The sequence below is a fragment of the Scylla paramamosain genome, chromosome 2, assembly GCF_035594125.1.
Source record: "Scylla paramamosain isolate STU-SP2022 chromosome 2, ASM3559412v1, whole genome shotgun sequence".
Taxonomy (NCBI): Eukaryota; Metazoa; Arthropoda; class Malacostraca; order Decapoda; family Portunidae; genus Scylla; species Scylla paramamosain.
This window is the reverse complement of record NC_087152.1, coordinates 1-5000: the sequence shown is the minus strand read 5'-3', so window position 1 is coordinate 5000 and position 5000 is coordinate 1. Positions and strand designations below refer to the sequence as shown.

Below are 5000 nucleotides of genomic sequence, written 5' to 3'. Positions count from 1 at the left end.
TCTCTCTCATATGAATAATATTTTGCTAATGATAGTCATGGATTAACAAAAACCTAACTTGACCTGACCTGACCTAACCTAACCTTGCTAACCTAACTTAACCTAACCTAACTTCATCTCTAACCTAACCTAGCCTAGCCTAACTTAACCTAACCTAACTTCATCTCTAACCTAACCTAGCCTAGCCTAACTTAACCTAACCTTGCTAACCTAACCTAACCTAACCTAGTCTAACTTAACCATGCTAACCTAACCTAACCTAAGCTAACCACACACCCTCCCCAGCAGGCATGTCACAGCAGGGGGCATCTGGCACTGGAAGGCGCCACACTTTTGGAATGTCAGCGAGTGGTTTAGAGGAGAGAGAGAGAGAGAGAGAGAGAGAGAGAGAGAGAGAGAGAGAGAGAGAGAGGAGAGAGAGAGAGAGAGAGAGAGAGAGAGGAGAGTCCATGAAATACAACTACATACATTGCTGCCTTACAAACACCACCACTACCTCCACCTCCACCTCCACCTGCCACCACCACCTCCTTCTCCTCCTCCTCCTCCTCCTCCTCCTCCACAGTGCAGTCAGCCTCCAAGGGGACATAGCTCCACATACAGGTTTCTTCCATTTTCTCCGCCCCAGAGAGGTTGTTATTAGGCATTATGAGGATAGTGGATGAATAAGTGTGTGTGTGTGTGTGTGTGTGTGTGTGTGGATGGGTAGAAGGGTGGATAAGTGGATGAATTTATTTTATTTTTTTTTTATATATTTTTTTTTTATTTTGTGTATTCATTATTTTTGTTTAAGATGATTCTCTATCTCTCTCTCTCTCTCTCTCTCTCTCTCTCTCTCTCTCTCTCTCTCTCTCTCTCTCTCTCTCTCATCTCTCTCTCTCTCTCTCTCTCTCTCTCTCTCTCTCTCTCTCTCTCTCTCTCTCTCTCTCTCTCTCTTCACTTCCAACAGAACCAAATGTGGATGAAGTGGAGAGAATCCGTTCAAATTTACAGCAGATGGATAGATTCCTTGGCCCTTATCCACATGAGTCCTGGAAGAAGTGGATCTCTCTCACTCAGCACGTGGAGGAGACAGAACTTAAGTGGATGATCCCTCTGTCAGGTGTGGAGGTGGTAATAATAGTAGTAGTAGTAGTAATCGTATTAGTAACGTCTGGCATGGAGGTGTACATTCCTCACTGTTTTTTTAACCTTCCAGATCTTTGTTTAACACAGCTTGTTCTTGTGCTATACATGATAGAGAGGTGGCCCACAAAAGGTACTTAAGCCTTCCATCACAGGAATCTCATGCACTTTATATTTCTGTCTGGAACCATGCCAAGTCTGTTCTCCAACTAGCCAAAACTTCATTAACAGTGTCAGAATCTTTCAATATCTAACTTCCCTTGTGACTTCTGGCACCAAGCTGAAAATATTTCCAATAACTTTGCTTCTTCTTGTTTCCCTCCTTTATTTCAACCAGATGGCACCACTGCTACCATATGTCTCTAAAGCTGAAACTCCTTTGCTCAGACCTTTGCTAAAAACTCTACCTTGGACGATTCAGGGCTTGTTTCTCCCTCTCCTCCACCCTCTGACTATTTCATGCTACCTGTTAAAATTCTTGGCGATGACATTTTCCACTGCTAACACATGTCTCTAAAGCTGAACTCCTTGCTCAGACCTTTGCTAAAAACTCTACCTTTTAAGATTCAGGGCTTGTTTCTCCCTCTCCTCCACCCTCTGACTACTTCATGCTACCTGTTAAAATTCTTGGCGATGGCATTTTCCACTGGTACCACACCTATTTCTAAAGCTGAACTCTTCGCTCAAACCTTTGCTAAAAACTCTACCTTGGACGATTCAGGGCGTTTCTCCCTCTCCTCCACCCTCTGACTACTTCATGCTACCTGTTAAAATTCTTGGCGATGGCATTTTCCACTGCTAACACATGTCTCTAAAGCTGAACTCCTTGCTCAGACCTTTGCTAAAAACTCTACCTTGGACGATTCAGGGTTTGTTTCTCCCTCTCCTCCACCCTCTGACTACTTCATACTACCTGTTAAAATTCTTGGCAATAGTGTTTTCTGTGCCCTCATTTGCCTAAACCCTCAGAAGGCTTGCTTGGAAATTTTGTAGTAAGCAGTTTGTAAATGAAGACTTGCATACAAATTGTATTGTGAGAAGAGTTTTGCTCCATACTGAATATTTATCCTCATGAAGTTACAAAATATAGTCTTGATTCTTCCTGTAGTTTGAAATTAATGATTGGGCAGTCTTTCATTCTCGTTCAGTTATACTGCGCAAAATTCTGGCTAATTCTTGGCTCCAGCACGGCCGCCATTTCCCTGCTCCACTACAAATTTTGCCCCTCCTCCTCCTCCTCCTGTGTCTTGAATTAAAGGTTTCTGTCCAGCGTTTTCAATACAGGTGGGTCTCCTCCTTCACACTTACAAACCCAGTGTGATGGTGGTTTGTGTGTTTGTGCGTTGGCTGAGCTTGGGTGTGCAATAGCAGTAGTGATGGTAGTAGTAGTAGAATCTATCATCTACTACTACTACTACTACTACTTCTACTACTACTACTACTACTACTACTACCACCATGTGTGTGTGTATGTGTGTGCGTCTTGGACTGAGCCTCCCCATGTGGGATTACCAGCTTGATATAGTGATAGACAGACAGACAGATTATTATTACTATATTATCAGCCATTAATTCAGATAGATTATTATTATTATTATTATTATTATTATTATTATTATTATTATTATTATTATTATTATTATTATCAACCATTAATTCTCTCCTTATTTTCCAGGTTGAGTTTGTTCGGCAGCAAAATTAATACCTGTCACTGGGTTCAGATCTTCCAAGACACGCAGACACACACAGCAGCCCCTCCACCTCCTGGGGTTCAGATCTTCCCAAGACACACAGACACACACAGCAGCTTCTCCACCTCCTCACAGCCCTCCACAGCCCCTGACAGCCTTCATACACCACCAGAACAGCAACACAGCTTCCACAGGCCTCTCAAACATCACAGGAGCCTCACAAACAGCCCCACACAGCACCACAAACCCACTAGACCCCCCAGCCCATTACCTCACCCCACTTCACAGCACCCCCCCCCCCCTCCACAGCTCCCAGAAATGAAGCCGAGGGAAGGGACTATATTTTGTTTCACCCAGCCCCCCACCAGAACCTACAGAGGGGGGGCTAGTGAAGTCAGAATATAGTCTTTACTCTTCCTACAGTTTGAAGTTAATGTTTGGTATGGTGGGTAGTGGTGGTGGTGGTAGTAGTAGTAGTAGTAGTAGTAGTAGTACTTATTTTCTTTATTATGAAATTTTTAGTATATATTTATTTTCTCCTTTTTCTATCTTTTTCTTCTCAATATCTTCTCTCTCTCTTTGTCTGTCTGTTTTTCTTCTCTCTCTCTCTCTCTCTCTCTCTAATTGTAGTAATAGTAGTAGTAATTATTGTATATTTTTTAACACCAGCATAATAGCATTAGTAACACCAGTAGCAACACACACAATTACGTACAGTATTAAATAAATTGTGATTCGGATTACTCTTGCAGGCCGGACAGCTTAGTGGCAGAGCTCCAGGTGGCCTTCGTCAGCTTCTTGGTGGCACAGGTGTGGGATGGCTGGGACCAGTGGAGGTGTGTGGAGGAGCATCTGTGCCAGGCAGAGGTGCTGCTGCTGGAGGGGCTGCAGTTGTGTGCAAAGCTCCTCTTGGTCCTACACTATATTTTTCGTCTTTCTATATATAAAGTTGTCTCTCTCTCTCTCTCTATTACGTTAACTTAACCCTTTCCTTCCCCACAGATCCCTGAAGACCTATTCATCAACATTGTAGTCCAACAACTTCCTTGCCTCTGCACTCAACACTCTCTTCACCAACATCAAGGACAACTCCGCCAACCTGCCTTGGTCCTTAAGGCTCAGCACTTCAAGGACCACCTCTCTGCCAAGTTCGAGTGGGATCTGACACTTGGGGACGAGAGAGTACACGCTGGTGGTGGTTGACTTGGTGTGTGGAGTGATGGGGTGATGGGGGTGTTCTGGGAAGGGGCATGTTTGTAATTGTGTGCTTGTGTGATTCTTTGTTTTATTTTTTCTTATTGTTTTTCTTGCTCATCTTTCTTCTTCTTCTTCCTCTGTGTGTGTTTTGTGAGAGAGAGAGAGAGAGAGAGAGAGAGAGAGAGAGAGAGAGAGAGTATAGGAATGGAATGGAGGAAGAGAAAGGAAGACGAGGAGAAAGGGAGAAAAGAATATGTAGTAGTAGTCTCTCTCTCTCTCTCTCTCTCTCTCTCTCTCTCTCTCTCTCTCTCTCTCTCTCTCACAGCCCACAGCCCCACAGTATGTCCCCCACAGTATGTTGACTTACCCACAGTCACCAACCACAGCCCCCTCCACCAATATAGGCCCGCACCCCGCCCATTTTAACACTCACTGTCTCCTCAGGTTGTGCGTGTCTCCAGCACCCTGCAGTACGTACACACACACACACAGACAGACGGACATCATCAGAGGAAGAAAATGCTATGTTCTGTAAAAGTTTATGACATTAAGAAAATAAAGGGTTAAGATTCAATTATTTTTCTCTCTCCTTTCTGACTCAAAAATTAATTATTAAAAACTTTAAGTCAATATATCAAAATTTAATCCTTATAGAAAAGTTTAGAATGTTACAATAAGTAGTAATAATAAAATAACACAACAAAATATTAACTTGATAAGACAATAATAATAATAATAATAATAATAACAGACAAACCTGAATTTTACTTAAAGACAAAAAGGGAAGAGAGGAAGAGGATGATGAGGAGGAAAACACACAGGGAAGAGAGAGAGAGGATGATGATGAGGAGATGAGGAGGAAAAGACAGGGAAGAGAGAAAGATGATGAGGAGGAGGAGGAGGAGGTACATATGAATTAAAGGAAGACAGAAGTGAAGAGGATGACAGGGGAAGAATGAAGAAGTGAAGAGGATGACAGGGGAAGAA

General features: G+C 42.9%; 1 protein-coding gene and 1 long non-coding RNA gene across 15 annotated transcripts in view; one reads left to right on the top strand and one right to left on the bottom strand.

Annotated features, from left to right (window-relative positions):
* LOC135107639 (uncharacterized) overlaps nt 1–280 on the bottom strand; it is a 380-nt gene extending 100 nt beyond the window's left edge. Inside the window, exons 1-2 of the long non-coding RNA XR_010271874.1 lie at nt 202–280; nt 1–154 (exon numbers count right to left, since the gene is read on the bottom strand). The exon at nt 1–154 is cut by the window's left edge and continues 100 nt beyond it. This is a non-coding gene — a long non-coding RNA (uncharacterized LOC135107639). The remainder of the gene's footprint in view (nt 155–201) is intronic.
* The window catches only part of LOC135107605 (uncharacterized), a 53230-nt gene extending 48643 nt beyond the window's left edge, over nt 1–4587 (top strand). For 6 of the 14 annotated variants that reach the window (XR_010271863.1, XR_010271856.1, XR_010271866.1 and 3 more), the window contains 4 exons: nt 950–1102; nt 2801–3261; nt 3569–4023; nt 4458–4587. The gene's annotated coding sequence lies outside the window, so the exon portion shown is untranslated. The remainder of the gene's footprint in view (nt 1–949; nt 1103–2800; nt 3262–3568; nt 4024–4457) is intronic. The other 8 variants (XR_010271855.1, XR_010271854.1, XR_010271859.1 and 5 more) reach the window with 8 other exon arrangements.
* Nucleotides 4588–5000: the final 413 nt, after the last annotated feature.